Raw genomic sequence first — 21,319 nt, 5'->3', positions numbered from 1 at the left:
CACAAATGAAGTTCTCTGTACATTTGTTCAACAAATAGGACAGGTGTGCATATATGCGAAAAAAATAATGAAACTAATGAAAGTATTTTGCACTGAGGTTTGATACCATATGAACCTTTAGGCTATTATTTAACACTTTAAATATGATTATATTTATATTTTTATAAAATTATATTTTTATCAAATTAATTATTTTAGTACCACATTAAATAAATGATACTATTGTGTATTTATTAAATTTACATTAAAATATCTCATACTAAATATAAAATCCTTATTTAGAGCCTAAATTATAATGTATTATCAGATAATCTGAATGTCCCCATGCTTGCATGTTTTAGCATATATTTCTTCTTTACTTTCCAGTAAGCCACAATGCACAAAAATATCATTGTAAAATGTACTCATGCAAATGCATATATTTATTTTACCTTATTTCTAATCACATAAATGTTATGAGCTGAGTCATCCTGCAAATAGTGAGCAAGTAGAGCTTTTTGAGTGATTCATGCAGTTGTTCTGTGTGTTTAAAGATAAGATTTGTCCTTTGAAAAATGAAAAAAGGGATTTCTGCACAATTTTTTGAATGCAGTCATAGTCATGTGTTGTTGTTGTTTTTGCTGATAAATGTCATTACTAAAAGGGCTTACTACTATGTTTAAAATGCACTCAGTAAAGTATGGAGCAAAAAAAAAAAACTTTAAACTTCTTGACCCCAGATGTACCAAGTCACCTCAGCACTAGTTTAATAAATGGCTCTGACGAACCACAGATGTAAGATGTAAGACTCAGACCTGCCCCGCTGACTGTCCAGATGGCCCTCGCTCTGCCAAACCCGCTTCCATTCGACCATGCAGTCCTACACCACTCAGCCCCGCCCTTCCTTAACACCCGAAAAACGAGCGGACAATGCCAAGATCCTTTGCAGACATGTAATACCAAAAAAAATAACTGCAGAGTTGGATATCACTGTAGTCACAGCTTGCATGAGAGCTTTTCTTTGCCCTTTAAGCTCAGATTCCGCAGGTCTTCTACAGTGATGATGGCGAGAAACTCGTTTATTTTCTGCTGAATGGAGAGGTTATACACTCGCCTGCCCTATTGCATTGTTTTCCAGGTCATTATGGCCAGGCCCCCTGCAGATCAATTGGCCTTAAGAAAAGCTCCAGGGTTCCTTTATTGATCCGAAAGCATGGAGTGAGTCTCCATTTCTCTGCCTGGTCAGCTTCATATCAACATTCATAACCAAACCTTTGTTACATGTGGCATCACTCCCCAAGCTCAATAGGATTGCACAGCACATGTATGTTTAAACGATCCAAATAGTTTACACTAAAAATTGTTGTATGAAAATTCCGTACAATGCAGCATTTTACTTTCCTTACATCTTGCATTAGATGAGAAGATACCCATGGGACAAAAGCACACATCGTTTTAAAAACAAATGGTATATATGTATGAATGTTTCAGTATATCCTTGCACATTCCAACCCCAAGAACATTACTGATAATATTCCAGGACTAACATTAAAATGGGACATCAGCTAAACAATTTTAACAGTATTAAAGCCCTTTCGGAATGCTTCATACAAGCTAAATAAATCAAATATTTTTTTTCAGTTTTGTGTGTTCTTTTTTAAACAGTAGTTTTAGAGCTAACTAGTTGCTTTATTACCAAATTTCCTTCTCAGCTCACATCACCGATCTCTCACATCACTTACATTGGTGTAAACAAGAGGTTAGTGATTAAACCTGAACAACCTTTGTAGATCCATTCAGAGAAACATATATGCAATCCATTAACCAGACAGTTCAAATCATATTTGCTGGAGAACAGATCCTGCTCAGGATGATGGGAAACACTTCAAGAGAGACCTTTAGCAAATTGTCCATAACTATTTAAAATTATTGTTTGTTTGTTTGTGGGTGTGTGTCTTTTGTCCCTGTGCACGTATCTCACTTGGAGCAATTATAAATGTCCCACTACTGGCAGACATCTCTACCAAGCAATCTTTGCTCCCCCCTCTGGGCTAATGGTTTTCAATTTCCACCTCAAATTGAATGGAGAGCGTCTGTTTGGGTTGAAGAGGGTTCATTTAATATTCAGCTTTCCTGTAGCCTTCAACACATCTGCACACACACATTCCTTAGATGAAGGATACATTTTTATTTAAGCTTCAGCCAACACCCCTCGTATAAATCATGTTATTCTGAATGATTTATTTTGGCTGCCCGATAGTATATTTAGCTCCCAGACACCCCGCATCCCTGCTGCAATACAGCAATATAGATGCTCCTCGCCGGCGATGTGCGAACCCACGCTTCTGCAATCGAACTGCATAAGACAGCAGAGAGACGGGGAGAGGGCACTGCTCAAAACATAGCAGAGATAATTCTAGACTTCTCCTTTTCCTTTTTTTCATGTGAAAGGCTGGTGCAGCAGTCCCGTCTTTGTCTCTTTGTCTCTACACCCCACCTGACTACTTAGATCATGCAGCAGTGCAGCAACCCCGGCTGCTGTCAGCTGCTTGTCAAGCTAAAGCCTCTCCAGCAGGGACAAGTGTGTTGGAGTGCAAGGTCTATTGTTAATTCCCACCTTCCAGTCCTTTACTGCAGAATCCCCACCTCTGCAGAATCGGCTATTCAAGAGCAAAGGAAAGGAGTGTAGTGGTGTGTGTGTGTGTGTCTGGGTGGACGGGTCTGTGGATTAGAAAGGAGGGTCAGCTGCTCGATTAGTGAGCATTGATTGATGTCACTGAAAGGACATTTCTAGAGTACCCTACGAAGATCTATCCTCACTTGTCTGCCCTCCGTATGAGTTTAGGGTCACCATGGGGGAAATGAATGGATTTCTTAGACAGGATGGGATATTGTCTGTGTTATATGTGTGTATTCCCACAAAAACAAAATACCATGACATTTTATTTAAACACAGGGCTAGAATTAGCATAGACAAGTCCAGTTACATGGCTTCAAAATATGTGTAGAATTATATATTGTTATCATATTCTTCTTTTTTTTAAAAATACATATTTATTTATTGCTGTTGGCTCCCACGAGATTGTTTGTGTTTTGTTTGTGTTGTAAGTGAGATAAAAATTAAAATACATTTTCCATACACAGCAATGATGTGTAAGATTAAACAATATATGTAATTCCAATTGTGATTTTCAAGGACGGCGTTTGCCCTTATAAAGAGCCATTGCCATTGTCGCTCGCGCTTCGTACGTTTCATCCTTTGACTACTCCTCCGGATTATCCCTGCCTGTCTTCTGACTTCCCGCCGGCCCCCAACGCTGATTCTGTCCAATCCCTGTTCACTCTTTTACTGACGTCTGATTATTGTATTGTGGGATTCTCTACGATCCCCACCCCTAGTGTTTTTTTCCTCAGTTTGGGTAGAGGCATGGGTTCTCTCCTTAACGTGAATTAACCTAATAAAATGGCCTAAAAGGAACATTTAGCTTATGACTAATGCCATTCATTCAATTATAGCCCTGTAATAACCTAAACACAGGCAAATAAATGAGGTGTTGGCTTCAGCTTAGCTGGAATCAGCTTTCCTTGAAAGAGATGGCCGCTTGTTACCATGGATTCTTCAGGGTCACTGGACCCAACTCCGCTTTAACTGGCCAACCACTAATGAAACAAAAAACAAAGAGATGAATTTGACCATAAGATCTGTTACAAAGAAGTGGTGCATGGAGAACGTTGGCAATTACGTTGGTTAGGGTGGCTGTAATACATAAAAAAAAGCGAGTAAAAACATAATTATACACCCGTTACAACCATGTTAAAAAACATGACAGGAGGTGAAGTGGTGCTGATGTTGCTCATCAGAATCTCCGGTTTGGGGAGGTGAGGCTGTCTGAAGTTTTCACTGATCTTCCACCAAGTTTGCACAAACCCCAACACACACACACAGCGAAGTGACATCTGACACGGTGGATCGAGGGATGACCCTAATTTGAACGCCCCAGTGATGCTCGTTCTCTCCCTACTCCCCTCTACCTGTCTTTTTTAGTCTGTATGGTCCTTCTGGCAGCTTTTTTTTAACTCCCTCTCCCTCTCTGTCTCCCCCTCACTTGAGGGCTGCCAGGTCCAGCAGGTTGTCATGGCCGATTGTTGTCAGAAGTCTGGCATATCTACTCTGCAACATGGGAACGCTGCATCGTCCACAGAGTGGAGACAGGCTTGCGTGTTCACACATTGTCACGGCTGGGCAATGCTGGGTGCATGGCCAGCACCAATCAGCGTGACAACAGGGCTCTGATCCCGGATGGCTGCCGACGATTAGGCGTCCTTGATCAGAGCCCTGCAAAACGAGGCAGAATGCAGCAGGACAGCGCTGCTGCATTAATATTGATATTACCCTGTCTTATTACCCTGTATTATCTGTGTTAATTGGTATTGTTCCTGTCAGTCGACACACGCCTTCGGGTCGGTTTTAGATCTATTTTCTGTTTTTTGTATCCTATGTCGGACATTGTGACAAATCTTGTTTTTCCCTCGTGCTTGTATATGACACACACACACACACATACAGCAGAAAAATTCAGGTTTAAATAAGTGAGACTGCAGTGGGAGAGTACATGTGCACACTGTGTATGTGAGATACTGTAGCCAACACATGTGTGTGTATGAGATACCACATGTGTTCATTTTCCTCCACCTTCTCCATGACTGAGTGCCTCCACACTCCTGCCACTCCTCCCCCTCCACCCTCTCTGCCAAACACTTAATGAGATTCTTTTTCTCCGTTGCTTCTCTACTCTCTTTGTCTTCTTGTGAAAAAAAAAAAAAAAAAAAGCTGCAGAATGGAGTCGGTGAGAGGCTCTCAGCTCCAACTCCTTATCAGCTCCAGCATGGAGCAAAATTACAGAGGGAGAGAGAGAGTAGAAGAAAGAAGGGAAAAAAGAAAAAGACAGACAGCAAAAAAAAGGGATAGTAAGAGGGGAGAGAAAAAAGAGAGACAGGCAGACAGAGAGACAGACGGAAAGCAAGAAAGACAGACAAGGAGAGCGAGAGAGACCAAGAGAGGCAGAGGGATACAGAGTGTAGAGAGGGTTGGGAAGAAATGATGACAGACAGGCAGATAGACAAGTTTGATATACAGTACCCACGACCTTGAAATCAAAGCTGATCTAGCCGGAATGGTACTCAATAATATAACATAATAATATAAAGCCTAACCCAAACTTGCAATTTCTTGCATGCAATTAAAAATGTTAATCTATTTAAATATCTTTGATCAGTAAGCTACATGCTTATGTTAGCTTGGTGAAAATATATAGGCACATTACAATCAGCTTGTTTTACAGATGGTACTTTTACTTTCTTCAGACAAAACCACTCTGAGTAACCAGTTGTTTCTGAAGGTTTTAATTCCTCCATAATGTTCAGTAGTTCCCTTGTGGGCATATATATATATATTTGCCTAATTTCCTATTCGTAAGTTTTGCACAAAAGGGAATGGGCCTTCGGGGTAGCATTTTGAGGAGGTATTGGGAGTTATATTTATATTTTTTTGTGCACACAGAAATGTCATTTTTGTGTGCACGTGCGTGCCAATGATGCGTTTTTCTACCAGCACCTTTCTTGCACCAGCAGATAACACCCCCCTCCGCTCCAAACATCCATCACCCGGCAGGACACCCATCACCAGCCCAAAGACACATCTACCAAATGAACAGCTTATCAGAGCTCGCCTCACAGCACCTGCTCCACCCCCCATTCCGCCTCACTTCCTCTCGAGCAGCAGACATTTATTACTGCATATTACGCTCTGAGGCCGGGCCAGCACCGCGTGGGCCATTATTAATGACTGACAAGGGTGACACCCTCTCCTGTCTCACTAATGAACTGCCGAGCCCTGAGTAAGAGCTCACTCCACTGCACTTAAATGGGCGTCTGAAATGACAGCCTTTAAAGAAAAGGAGGAGAGAGTCAGGTCTCTCGGCCCATTATTTAAAACCGTGACAACGCTGAGCGTGCACCTGTAACCACCTCCTGCTAATGAACCAAAAGAAACAGAGGAGAGCACTGAGAATCGATCCGATGCTTTGTAAAAAAGGGACAGAGGGGGTCAATAGCAGCCTTGTCTGCTAAATGGGTGCGGGCGGAGCTCTCTCAGATAAAAAAAAAAAAGAAATATAAACCCTCGGTGAAAATGAATGGGGATGAAAATGGCACCTGACAAAAACGCCGCTTCTGTGTGTTGGGCAGCAGGCTGTGTTTGGTGTTGGATGAGTAACTCTCAAAAGGCCTTTTTTCTGGGTCGAGTGCTGGCCTGCTGAAAAGCGACACGCTGGTCAGATGCCCCTCGTTTGAGGCCAGCAATGGTATGATGAATGGCCACAGGGAAACCATACAAAGGAAACTGCAGCACTGAGCCTGGCATCAGCGGCATGACAAGAAGAAACCACGATTATGCGCAGCAAAAGGGATGCTAATATGCACTTTTACAATACAATTAGTATTGAATCTTGGGATTTCACGTACCTCACTTCATCATTCAATAAAATAAAAAAGACCCTCCTGGCCATACATCACGTACACAAAGCAGTGCTGCCAGACATGAGTCCAAACCTGTCCAAAAATAAGCAACAAACACGGACACAAAATCTGTTTAACTGCTGCAGCTGCATAACACCAAATAAGAACTGGGTTCCTCAAACCTTTTATCGACAAGTTAATTAAAAAAAATTTAAGTGCCCAATCTAGCAACACTGAGCACAAGGTCCTCTCTCCATTTGCCCTCTTTATCCTTCTTTGTGAAGCTATTTGTTGATGGTGCCATCAACAGACACCACAACTCAACATTATTATAATCAAGTTTGTGGCCACCTCCATTGCCAACCAAACATGCACAGACTATACTCCTATTAAATCAATTCTTACAGTTCTGTGAGCACAAAACTGCATGTAGAACAGACAGAACACACAATACCACAAATCAGTACTGAATTATTTCCTGAAACAAAGTGTCCTTTATTGATATAAAATTTCAGAACTGTCTTTACTGACAATGACTTTTACAGCATGATCAACATACAATAAAAGACAATTGCAAGGCTTCTTTATGCTTGAAAATTCAGATTATTACATTTTAGAGATATTTAGAAATATGCCATTTTGAAAAAGACCACAGGTTACATACTTTCTGAGTTTGGTTTTTGTGTGTTATTTAGTGGACAGCCTATGGGTTGGTTTCTTGATCCTGGCCTGTTTTTTGGTGCCAGTCACAAGCCCGGCTATATGGAGAGGGTAGCGTGAGGTAGAGCATCTTCTCTTTTGTACGGACAACCAGAAAGTGACCCCTGATGAGAGCAGCGGAATGGAGACCATAGCCTTTAGTGGACCAAGTTGTAAAATGTAACAGGTCGAAGGAAACGTTATCCTGCAAACCCCCTTCAGGGAATGAAACCATGCAAACACACTCTGCACGACACAAGCCACAGGTTTTAAAAGTCTGCGTCTTAGTGAATCTTTACTGACACATGGTTTGTTTTTCCTTGTGGCGTTTTTTATCAGCTTTGTGTGCTTTTTCAGGTGCTGGGTTCACATGAACCCAAACTAAACCAAACCGAAGCATGAAAAGTGGAGTAGGTGAATCAAACACGACCCATTTGTCACATTATATATAACGCAGCAAAACTATCCCCCACTGTATTGAACTCTTTTGAGAATACAGACTCTTTCGAAGCTGTAAAACCGAGTTAGATGGAACCATTTTCACGTCATCACCAGGCCCGCAGTCAGAGCATTGCTCACAGAGACAGATTTGCCACCTCTGGCTCATCCAGAACAACCGGCTAATGAAATGTTAACAATGAAATCGCTACATCTGGAACTCAATTGGGCACTCAATGATTTACCCAGCAGAAACCTGCTATCGCTGTGGGCCCCGCATTAACGGGGCTCGTCAGACGAACACTGTTGCAAGTCATCCTAATGCATAATGCATTATAAATTGAATATCAATATGAATAGTTATTCAGTGATGTGAAAGCAGTATTTGCCCTGCACAGAACTCTAAACTCAACCACTTTACCCACAAACAAGAATTGCTGCTATGCAAATTTGCCTGTCTCACATATGGACTTATTTTTATACATAAATTTTCTTTATATATATAAAAAAAAGGCCATATGTGAGACAGGCAATTTTTTCCCCCCACTCTTTTCACACTGCCTGAGTGTGAAACAGACGCACTGAGATGTGGCTGGTCGAATTTGGCTCCCCGAGCAGAGGTTAATGCTGCTGGCACTCAAACCTGGCGATGCTACGCCTCTGCACTCCCGAACAATGAAGATGAATTATGGCCATGCAGTCTGGGTGGGAGGGGACAGTTCGGAGGTATTTGTTCGGAGGAGAAACCGCCCCCCGGCGCTCTGTGTTTTAGGTGGGATCTCTCACGTTTGCTGGCTCGGATGTGCTGCAGGTCGGGGGAAATAAACACTTGATGGCACGTGGAGGGACGATGCAGCAGGGACGCGCAGGCACTAGCAGACAGGCTGGATGGTCCACTCATGGCGGAGTGCTGCCCCTCCCCTCTCCCTCTCATTTATTCTGCTTACCTAAGATGCCGTCAGTCACCCCAGATGGTTATTAAGTGTCTGCAGACGCTGTTGATAGCTCACCGGTGCTGCTCAGCTAAGAACATTCATTTACTGCTTCACATTCTGTCCTGACAGGAAAAACCGCTTCGGCCTGACACATCCATCCATTCACAGGATGAAAGAAGACTTATAACTAGATACAGAATGCTGCTTGATTCGGAGATTGATGTTAGAGATATTTTTCAATAGGTACAAAACTGGAAAATAAACGGGAAAAACTGAATAAAGTGTTTCAGCAAGGTGTTGAGGAGCCATGATCCACCAGGACAATATCAATGCTTTGATTTCAATTTCAGTGGCTCTGTTCCTTTACTGAAGGGATAGACACTATTCACAGGAAGAAAATATTCAGTTAAGTTCTCTATTCAAAAAACAGAGAGACGTTGCCCATGAATGGGAAACCGACCATTTATATTTTTGAGGATGTCGCTGGAGAATTTCCCTCAAGATTTGAGGGTTGGGTGGAGACTTCATCTCAAAGCATCTGGACAATCTTCAGAAATCCTGGAGGACTCCAGGATTATCAGAAAAGACATGTTTCAAAAGCATCGACTCACATTCACAACGACCAAGTGAAAGGATAGAGGCTAGCGGTTTATTGAATGAACATTTAAATGAAGCAGATGATGATGTCTATTTTATTGACTAGTTCTATTTAAAACATTAAAATCCAAGAATCATCTCAGGTAATGAACACAAGGTCAAGTCTGAGTGCAGAGGGGTGTTCTTGTGCCTCTTGAAAAATGCATTTCAGTGAGACCACGGTGAAGATGCTTCAGATGTGAAGCTCAAACACGACTGTAGCGGCTGCTGCTTCTCACACACAGACAAGCTAAGACAGACATGCTCCTTTCGTCTCATCAGTGAGGGCATGCACCACTGAACTTCTGGCAAGAGGAACACTGAAGTTGGGAGAGAGGCGGCAAAAAATGGCAGAGAAGGGAAGGCAGATTGTGGTCATTTTACGATCTCTCCAGAGATGTTCAATTGAATTCAAGTCTGAGCTCTGTCTGGGCCACTCAAAGACATTCAGAGAGTTGTCCTGAAGTCATAGATGTGTCATCTTGGCCGTATGCTTAGAGTTGTTTTCCTGCTGAAAGATGAACGTTCACCACAGTCTAAGTTCAAGAGTGCTCTGGAGCAGGTTTTCCAATATGTTTCTGTACCTCTATCCCGACTACTCTCCCAGTTCCTGCAGCTGAGAAACATTCCCACAACATGATGCTGACACCACCATGCTTCACTCTAGGGGTGGTATTGGCCTGGTGATGAGCAGTACCTAGTTTCAATGCCTGGCACTCACACCACATAGTTCAATCTTTGTCTCTTCAGAACAGATAATTTTTTTTCTCGTGGTCTGAAAGTCCTTCAGGTGCCTTTTGGCAAACTCCATGAGCCTTTTACTAAAGAGTGGCTTTCGTCTGGCCAATCTACCATACAGGCCTGATTGGTGGATTATTGCTCTAAGGACCACTGGAGCTCTTACAGAGTTACAATCGGGTTCTTGGTCACCTCCCTGACTAAGGTCCTTCTCCCACAATCGCTCAATTTATGTGGACAGCCAACTCTAGGAAGAGTCCTGGTGGTTTTGAGCTTCTTCCACTGTGGCCACTCTGCTCATTGGGACCTTTAAAGAAAAATTTTCTATAACCTTCCCCAGACTTTTAATAAGTTTACCAAAACCTCAAGTAAACTTTTTTTCACGTTGTGTGTAGAAAAAAAATCATTTAATCCATTTTGTAATAAGGCTGTAACATGACAAAATGTGCAAAAACTGATACACTCTGAATACTTTCAGGATGCACTGTATATACAGCTGTGTATATATTGCGAAGTATATTTTAGCACTAAGCACTAATCCTGTTTCCCAAACTAATTTAATGAGACAAAAAAAGCCTAAAAATGAACACTGAGCTTTAAAAATATTTTTCTCTTTGCCCTTACCAGTGCATCTTAAACAAATCAATAGCTGATAAATTATTCTTTTTGTTGCAGTCATTAGCATAATGGAAGAGCAGATGTTTCTACGCGGCAGGTCCACAACAAATAATGGGCAGTGTTGTGTTGTGCAGAAAGATCTAAACCTTTTCATTTACTGGCTAGTGGTTATGCAAGATCAAAACTTAAAAGTTTTGGAGTTAAAAAGGCTTTGCAACAATGTGGATTGGATTTACATTGAGTATAGGAGTATATTTACAGACACCATAAGTTTCTGTCGTGTAAGGATTTAGAGAAAGTATGAATGGATGGTGTACTTTACCATGGTAGCATGCATGGTAGTGTGGTCGAGCGGTCTAAGGCACTGGATTTAGGTTATAGTCTTTAGGGAGGTGATAGTTAAAATCCCATCGCTCTCATTACGGGGTAGTGGTTAAGGAAGTGGCCCCGTAATCAGAAGGTTCAGAAGGTTCGAATCCCGATCTGCCAAGGAACTACAGAGGTGCCACTGTGTTCTGTGCTACAGTGTATTGCAATGACAATCACTTCACCTTCACTTTCAGTGTTTTCCTGATGAATACAATGGTAGAGAGTGTCTTAGGAACACAATGCAGGGAAAAGGTCGCCTTAGTGAGGGATTTAGCAATAAATAAACTGGGCTCAGGGGCTCTTATACAGACAACAACATATGCACACATGATACCAGTTAAAATGGGAATGAACAAAAGAGGTCAATAGACAGCAAGGACACATTTATATACATTACAACAGGAGCACACAATCAGGAACTCAGGAACACAAGACAATGACTGTAGTACCAGGAAATGTTACGGAGTAAAAACTCATTAAAAATTCAAACTCATTAAAAACATTAATCCATTTAATTATGTGTATGAATATTCTCTTCTAAACAATGTTCTTTCAGTGGCTGGATGAGTACCAGTTTAAGCCGCTGACGATATGTCTGACAGTTCAGCCAACTCATGCTTTTACAGCCTACTTTCATCATCTGGGTAAGAACAGTTCATTTAATGTGTTTAAAAGTCTGCAGTACAGTGATAATACAGTGTGTGTGTGTGTGCAAGTGTTTGACAGATGAACCAATTAAACTGTAAAATGTATGAACACATCTATAGTGGGAATTAACTGATTGTGGAGTCAAGTCATTTGCAGTCCAACATCTTTGAACTCGCTATGTGTTTTCCAGGAAGATCCAATTTTTCCTCTTGTTATCTCAAATCTTAAAATAGCAAAAATTGTGTCAAATTAGTGTCTGTCACTTTAGTATCTTACAGTCACGTGTTCTGCAACATAAAGAGTTATATTATATCAAAATAAAAATGTCATCTCCTGTGTGAACTTCCGTAGAAGAGTCTCTTTTTATTTAGTCCATTTCAATTCTGACTTTCAATGTTATTGTGATTTCAGCTGGATCCAATGTCACTTTGTCAACATATCACTTCCCCTTCCCCTATACTGTGCATTTTGCATATTGTGCACACATAGCCTACATTAACTTTGCAGCCTAGAGCTAGCCTGTTGAAGTATTTACGCTCATTCTTTCATGAGTCGTGCAAGAAAGAAATGACTCCAAAATATACAGCCTGCAGCAAAAATGACCATTAATTGTAAAACTTGTACACAAGACAGATTTAGGCGACACAGCCAAGTTTTTCTAATAAATTGGCCAATGATTGTACTTAACTGTGAAGTCGTTTGGGAGAAATAATTGAGTTAATGTAAACGCATCTGCGTTAGCAATGCTGCAGATGTGCTGTAATAAAGTGCAGCCCCGTTATATTCACAACCACCAATAGGTAACGAAGGCGTCGGGGCGGAATAACAGTTTATCACGGCCACATTTGAGTGATGAACACAATCAGAGGACGGGAACGGCTTCCCGCTTTTGCCGCATTGGCCTTGGGACATTGTGTGAGCTGGTTGTGACGATGACCTGCAAATCTACAACTGCTGTGTCTTGCTGTGTGTGAAGAACACGGAACAATCCAGCAGTGCGAGGTTCTAAGTTCAGTTATAAATCACATGGGCCGAGACTTTTTCTCACCCAGTCTCCCAAGGTTATCACTTTCTTGGTTCTTGGTAAGGGTTGGGTGAAAATTATATTTTCTCTCTCGCCTTCTCACACATTCAGTCTATACTTCCTTCATTCTAATTGAGTGCCAGCCGCTGGAGCTGAATCCAATTTTGCAGAAAGAAAAAAGAGACATAAGATCTGAAAAGTGATTGATGATTGATGGCGCAGCGGGTGTCCCAGCCTTAGTCCGAGAACTGCTAAAACCACAATTATTAATTCATTTTAATATACGCTATTCTGAAACCTACTCTCTATCACGCTGCACATTCAGTGATGGTGAGTATCAAGCTTAGTGGGTTTGACAAGGGGTATCTCAAAAAATCATCATATTTCACGTTGGCTGTCAATGCTTTAGGGCTTGTTTTTTTCTGTACTAGGGAAAAAGCCATATTTGTAATGCTTTCATATAATAATCAATTCAGTGGTTTAATAGACATTTAAGTATGTGTCATTAAAAATGATCACAGCCATTGTCATTTTATCAATTTGATTCTGATGTATTTATTACTTACTCAGATTTGTCATATACATATTTTCCAGTTTAGTTGGTGTTCCATTGATTGTCATAAGAAATAACAGAATTTGAAGACCACAAGGAGGCCATTTAAAATCCTCTCATTTGCTTGCTTGACAAACATCTACTTCATTGGTGCTCCACAGTGAATAGTGAGCAGATTTTGCAACTTAGAGGTCATCAATTAAGCGGTAATGAAGCATGTGTATGATAAAAATTTCTGCTCACACTAGCAGCCTGTGACTTACTAACAGGCACAAAAACACAGCAATCCCGAGCATCTCTGTTGAAATGTCAGATAACACATGTAAATACTGGCATTTCAGCAGTGGCTCGGCATTCAAAGGGGCTGATTCAATGCCACCTGCAGTACAGTTTTACAAGATGAAAGACCATCGCCCCAGTGGAAATATTACATGCATCTATCGGCCAGGGCAGCGCACCTTAATAAAAATCCATTTTCTCTTCCAACTCTTCTGATAACTCTGAAACCGAGTGAGTGCGGCGGAGTCATTTACTGTGTACAAAATGAGTGACTTACCTGCAGCAGAATGGGGAGCCGGTATCAGAAGGAAACATGAAAAACAAGAAGAAAAAAAAGATTATTAGGTTATTAGACCTCACCAGTGCCATTTGTGTAAATAATGGCTGCTGTTCGGAATGTTGTGTGTCATCTGTGATTTGTGTGGCTGTATGAATAATGAAAGAGGCGGAGTGACAGGAAGAGGACATCTGTCTTTATGACCCACACTGTTGTCTGTCCCTGGTTTCTCTACATTGACACAAAGACAGATCAACAACATCATCATCCAAATCTTCACAGAAGTACATGCATACATATCTACACACACCTGGCAGAATAAAAAAATGAATAAAACTCCACTCCAAAGACATTTGGCTGTATGTCAAAGATATGAATACATCCAGTGAACAGCAGACAAGGCTACACATCAAAAATTTTAAAACAAATTTCCTGTAACCAGGTGTAAATTCAAAGTAGTTTTGAATGGAAATAAATCAGAGTGAGTGTATCCACATTGACCTATTTACCTTCAGTAAGGTCTCACAGGACACAACACACTGGCCCACATTCAGAGCAGCACTGCAGTCTATACGTGTCACACGTACACACACACACGCAGGTCAGTGAGGCAACTTCACACCTACCGGTCACTCTATATGTTGTGCTATAAAAAGCTGGGCTAATTTTGCCCTGTTCCCTAAAGCATTGGCTGCTCCAACTTCCTACACTTGTTCATGAAAACCATTGAACTTGGCCAGGGAATTAAATTTGGGCACGGCACTGATGACATCACAAAAAAACAGGAGAATGCATTTCATTTCCACTCCAGTTCTGTGATGCTTTTCAAGAAACAGACTTCAAAGAGAGACATGAAAGCAAGAATGCAAGGAAGAACAAATGAAAGACATATTTTCCCGCCTTGTAGCTGAGTGGTGGTGGAGCGTCACAAAAGGCAACGATAACACCCACACCCACATGTGGTACAAAGCACCGAACACACAAACTCTCAGACTCCAAGGTGGAAATTTCACAGGCCCCATGTTAAACATAGAGTGTATGGAGTATTCACATATGAAAGATTCATAAGGATCACAGACATATCATTGGATGTGGGCTCAGAAAATCCAAAATGAAGAAGTAGAGTGATGTTCTATTTTTTTCTGTTTATTTCTGTAAATTTTTAAGAAAATCTGATGAGCCAAAGCACTGGCACATGAAAATAGGGCCATGTAACTGGCTGTCATCTCTCACATTAGGACTGTCACATTCCTCATGAATTCCTCATGAAGGGGCAGTGGTGGCCTAGCAGTAATCAGAAGGTTGCCCGATCCGCCAAGGTGCCACTGAGTCAAGCACCGTCCCCACACACTTCTCCCCGGGCGCCTGTCATGGCTGCCCACTGCTCACCAAGGGTGATGGTTAAAAGCAGAGGACACATTTTGTTGTGTCACCGTGTGCTGTGCTGCAGTTGAGGTGTTACACACAATACTCTTTCTCAGGATGGTCTCAGTAGCAAGACACTGGCATCATTACTAGCCTCAACAGTGGTACACTCGTTAGGCTTACATGGACACACATCCTGTCACTGAGCAGCGTGGATCAATACACTGATCTGTGAGTGAGTGTGTCAGCTGCAGACAGAGACAGAAGAAAAAAAATCTAACAAGCTACGAACAAGCTACTTGTGTGGTTTTTTTTTATGATCTTTAATAAAGATTACGTCATCACAGCACATTACATTTCCCATGAGGCTTTTAAAAACTGTAAGAAGGAAAACCCAGGTCCATGGCAAAGCTGCCTGTCTGCAGCTTGGTTCCTGGCTGATCTCTTTATTCTTCTCATCTCCATTCTTTTATTGTGGATCTCTCTGTAGTATTGGTATCATTTTTACATACATTATTTACATGTAACTGCAAAAGTAATCTACCGGTTTTAACAAATTAGAAACTGTTCATTATTTTTAACCTCTATTGTGTCATTCCTCTTTCATGCCAGGTAACATCAGATTGAGTTTAATGCAGTGCATACCTAGTTATTTACAGACCTCTCCTGCCTGTGATGTTTTAAATCTGATAATAATAAACCAGGGGGGGAAATGAATGGATTGCGGACAGGATGTAGTGAATCAACGAGGGCTTTAAATACACAAGCAGTATATGAACAGAAGTAACTCCCCTTTAATTTAAATTGTAACAAAAATCACAAACCTTTTTTTGTTACTTTGCAATTTGGGGAGAGAAATCTTAAGCCGTGTGCACTTTTGTTTAAAATATCTGCAGTATAATGAGCTTGGTTAAATGGGAATTGACTCCCTTTTAATGATGCCCATTAGGCTGCTAGCAGTTTGCAAATCAACAACATTAAATCAACGTTTGCAGAACGCATCATTTGCAGTGTGAGGGTCCACCTGCCTCTGTGTTAAATAATCCACACCGTTATTACACATCCATCAGGCCCCTCTTTTATCTTAGCCAATCAAATGACAGCCTTTAAAAATCTACCCATGTCTGTCCTGGCTGTGTGTGTGTGTGTGTGTGTTGGCTCTAGTCAGCAATTAATGGCCTGAAAAGGTCAAGCCCTGCACAGGACCTCACACTGATTGCACATCTTTTTTATGAGGTTAATGAGACCACTGACTAAACACACACACACACACACACACACACACACACACACACACACACACATCTTGCCAATAAACATGGTGATCAAAAGCTTGCAAAGAAGCCTTCTAATCAGTGCTTAATTGATGACCCTGAAATGCTCTGACAACCCTGACTCATCGTAAAATTCATATAAACACATATCCGTTTGTGGTACATTCAAACAGGCTTACACTGGGGATCCAAGCCATACCAGCGTCAAAATCAAAGCTCACAGCAACACTGTTCATCCTTTAGGTCAGTTTGCTCAGTTGCACCTCGGGATTCGAACCAGGAACCTTCTTTATCCGCTAGGCCACCACTGCCATTTATAGATCTACAGTCTATAAATGAGCATTGCAGCAGATCTAAATGTCAGCAGTTTATTCTGGTCTTGGTGAAAATCTGATTGCTGTGTTGCTTTACTGATGCACTGAATTAAAAAGGGATTATGAACACAGTGATGGCATTTCACTGTTTGCTCTTTGTTATGAAACGTGCATACAAAAAAATACGAATTCAGTGCTGGCATTTGGTGTATAGATAGTAAGCTGATATTACTATCTGATATTAAATTATGACCATAGATGACTTTGCTGCAAATCAACTCTGAAATGGCCAATTTATTACAGTTATGAAAATCATTGACTAATCATTCTAAATCATTGACTTTTAGAAATTAATTGGACAAGAAATATAAGAGAGAAACCCTAAGACCACAGCACAATGAACTGGTTGGCCTGATGGGTTTATTTTACCAATTGCAATCTTCCTGATAGCCAATGGAATGATCCTGCATGGTTATTAATGCTAATTATCAAATGAAAAGAGCTGTTTTTTTTTTTAATTATTTATTTATTTTAAGCAAGGTCTAGCAAGCTCCGCACACTGCTTCTCTGTGTTTCTGGTGCTTCTGTTTGGGACTGATGCCGGCAGGAAGGGAGTGAACAAGTGCTGCGTTGTCAGCCTGCAGCCAACATCACAGAGCTCGCAACAAGAGGCACTTCAGACAAACACTGCCCGGTACTGCAGGTGTCGGCTGTGTGTGTGTGTGTGTGTGTGTGTGTGTGCGAGGAGGAAGAGGAAGCAACAGAGGTTCCTTTTTCCTTCCTCCACCTCTCCATATCCCTCAGAAGCAGCTGTGTGGGTGAATCTCACATTTTCCAGCCTGCATCAGCTTTCCCGTCCGGACTCCGAGCGGTCACAAGAGCTGACTTCCCGCTGTATGTTCTCACCCTGCTCAAGGTCAGAGGTTAAGAAGCAGGAGTGGGTTACAAATAACATAATCTCTAAGTGTACACCCTCAAATGAAGGGTGTAACCAGCATGAACATGAAATTAATATCTGTATTTCAATACAGATATACTGTATATGGATTAAATACATATGTACAGAATTAATTAGTTATTTTAAAATGACAATATTTTACAGACACTGTGTATATCATATCCTATATAAATCAGAGAGATTTATATTTTACACAGTGTACCCAGTAAGCGTATACTTTGTAGGCTCTTTGAGAATCACAAAAAATATACATCAGTATTATGTAAGCTCACATCAGAGATCAAGCGCTTTATTCATGTTACATATGTGTTCATGTCCAGGAGAACAAAAACATTTTTATTCTGAAACTGAGCTTTGTAAAAACACAGCGTATGTCACACAGATGTGAAAGTACTACAGAGGCATTTCACCCTCCATACTGCCCTCAAAGCATGCACACACACACTTTTCCAGACGACCCTGGTCTGGGGCCATATTTGCATCCTTGTTGGATGTATTTGGAGGTGAACGGGAAATCAGTTTAACACATGCATGCAACCAAACATTCTGCATTCTATCAAAACATCAGAAAGTCTCAGAGGTCAAGAAAACTTTATATTTGCAGTGTTAAAATAAAAAGTCTAAATGACAGATGTTAGATTTTCACATATTATATAGTGAAGAAGTGTGCCTACCCACCCTGCTATCCCATATATGTCCAGCGATACCAGTGTGTGGTGTGTGTGTCCCAGCAATACTCACTATTCCAGAACAGAATGGCAGCATTGCCACAATTGGCTTTTTCTTAATGCAGTGCAGCTGAGGGTGGCTAAATAACCCTGCTCATTACAGGATCGATATCTGGACCATCGTAGCACAAATAATCCATCAGACCGCTAACTTGTCCCGTTCGCACAGGCACAAAAGACAACGTGACAGCAGACGTCAGCCTTAAATATGGACGCAGTGGTATCAAAAGGCCACTAGATTCATCCTAATGAAGGGCGAAAGATCTTGTCTCTCTATCATCCCGCCGACTCAGTGTCTCTCATTCCACGCTGCTGTATCTGGTACCCTGATAAAGAACCTGTCGTCTCGTTGTGAGGCCTGTAAGAGGCTGCCATTGATTTCTCACAGCCACAGAGACACCGACTGACAAAAGACACCATCGTGGAGCAACGCTGCAGGCATTAAAAACACTTTTTTTCCTGGCTTCACCAGCTCGTGTGGCACAGATGATCTCCAGAACCAATGCCACTAATTTCTGAAATTATTTGGCCCTATTTTCCCAGTTCTATGTAAGACGTAGCACACAGGACATTTTTGGATATAATCACAGTGTCAAGAAGTGCACACTCACTTTATGTAACTTAGCCTTCTGTGATTTATTTATTGCTGCTGCACTTTGTCTTCTATGTCTTCTATGTATCATGTTCTGTCTATGTGGAAGGGGTTTTCAAGTAAGAATTTCATTGTGCTCTGTACGCTGTACTTTGTAAATATGACAATAAACTTCAACCTCAACCTCAACCTGATGGATTTGCAAAAATTATGTCTGTATCTTGAATTGAGGAACTTTTTATTACTTACCCAGACAGGGTTTGAATTACACCGTGGGTTTGAGAGTCCAATATTTAGAAATAATTATGTTACTTAATGGGCACAGATGATGAGCCAATAGACATCATTGACATATAATATATTAACCTGTACAGGCCAAAAGTTTTGACAGTCCTTCTCATTCAATGTGTTTTCTTTATTTTCATGACCATTTACATTGGTAGATTCTCACTGAAGGCATTAAAACTATGAATGAACACATGTATTCATAGATACATACAGCTCTGCCTTTCTGTCAAACTTTAAATGAAACAATTCTTCTAAATTGTTTTAGCTGGATGTCTGTCAGTCCTAGATTTGCTATATTTTGTTGGTTTTACAAGTTGTGTGAGTGAGCGAGCCCTCAGCTGAACCCCAGAGATGGGGCCCATTGATCTCTGCCACATCCCGGCCGTTCTCCGGAAGTCCCAGGGGCTCAGGGGACACATGCGAGACTGGAGAGGGCCCAGCTGGCCGAGTGGAGAGGGCCCATCAATTATTAACACCTCATTTTGGAGATGGCCCCATGGGTGCTGACCTGCAGCTGCCTGCTATTGTGCCTGCCCTTCTCCCTACCAACTTCCCCCCGCTTTCAGGCATGACCTTTTTGTCAGGTCAACTCCAAGGTGACTCACGTCTCAGGGTTTCAGGGGTATGGATGAGGGAAAACCAGAAACCAAGAGACATTGCAGTAGAGCAAGTGAGGGCCATGCTGTGATGAAACCGGCACGATTAGAATAAAAGAGGAAGGAGTCTTCAGATGTCAGTTTTCATGAGGAGAGTCTGTCCTCACCAACATTTTGAAAAAGCTGAAAGGGGAACCTTCTGTCTGCGGCGCACAAGACGGGGTTGATGCCGTTTTCTTGTGCTGAACTCAATAAGGAGAAAGTCATTTTCAGGTATAAATAGATCATTTGAAGGAGCGAATACGATAACCTGCCTTTTCCCCAGAGACAGAGGTAAATCAATGACACAGGGATCTGAAGAAGAGATGAGATTTCACAGGGAAGCTCTGATGCCCTCAGCATCGAGAGAGAATTCAAACGCTACGATTCAGAAGAAATCATAGCTGAATCATAGCTGATCGGCCAGTCACATGACTTCTTACAAGCAATTAACTTGATTCAGGAGGACTGTACCTCTGACATATTTTTTTTTTATCAATTGGCACTGATTTCTAGACCAGCAGACTGTAATTTAGGGGCTGAGAAGACCGTTTAAAAATCACGATCAAGATCATTACAGAGCAAAATTTACCATGTAATCTTTGATTAAAACCAACGTAACTCAACTGCCAGAAAATTGAGGAGGATGTGGAGGAGATTCTCTAATGTCACATTGACTAGCTGCTCCACCAGAAGGATTATATTAAAGCATAATTAACAGAGGAAAAAGAAAGGCATGTGGTGTACCGAGAGGGTTTGTAACAGCCAGAATCAGGAAAACGGGTGCATGAGGGTGCAATTGGGCTTTTCTCATTTAGAAAATACAAAGTTTCATCTTATGTGGCATAAATCTTGTTTGTATTTGTATCTCACTTTAAAAATAGCATCTAGCAAGACAAACCCGATGTTCCATCTGTCAACCCGTCCCACACGCTACGTCTATCACAGCACACAACTCGGTCCGTAGTCTCAAACTCACTGTAAGTCTTGCTGCAGTTTTCATGTCCCTAATACATTGGCTGTTGAGTGTGTGCACACATATTCATAGTCAGACAGCTCATCCACCGGCAACTGCAGGAAACCTGCCAACGAGAAGAAGCCCTCAGAGTAAAACATGACGAATGTCGAAGCAGACAGCAGCGCCTCAGAACATCTCAGATTATCAAACAGCGGCACGCCGCGCTCAGCTGCTAACCACAACGGCCACAGTGTCCTCGGTGGCTGCCCTTTGCGCAGTTTCCGGCCAGAGCCGAGGATGCGGAGAGGGAGACCCTGCCGCAGATTAGCAGCCATGGCGGGTTCAGCGATCAGAACGCCTGATTCTGCACCACAAGTGCCAGTTGATACTATATGACGCTGCTCCTGCCGATCGGCATTTCACTGAAAATGGCTAATTAGCGGCATAAATAGTAAAGCATGCGGATAATGCGTTCACAAATGGGAGCTGTAGCATAAA

General features: G+C 41.6%; 1 protein-coding gene across 2 annotated transcripts in view; it reads right to left on the bottom strand.

The window, feature by feature from the left end:
* Positions 1-21,319, bottom strand: part of LOC114798189 (kazrin-A-like) — a 167,808-nt gene that overhangs the window by 40,160 nt on the left and 106,329 nt on the right. The gene's annotated exons all lie outside the window — the stretch shown is intronic.

This window comes from Denticeps clupeoides, chromosome 10 (genome assembly GCF_900700375.1).
Source record: "Denticeps clupeoides chromosome 10, fDenClu1.1, whole genome shotgun sequence".
Taxonomy (NCBI): domain Eukaryota; kingdom Metazoa; phylum Chordata; class Actinopteri; order Clupeiformes; family Denticipitidae; genus Denticeps; species Denticeps clupeoides.
The sequence above is the reverse complement of the archived record's forward strand: the minus strand, read 5'-3'. Positions and strand labels throughout refer to the sequence as shown.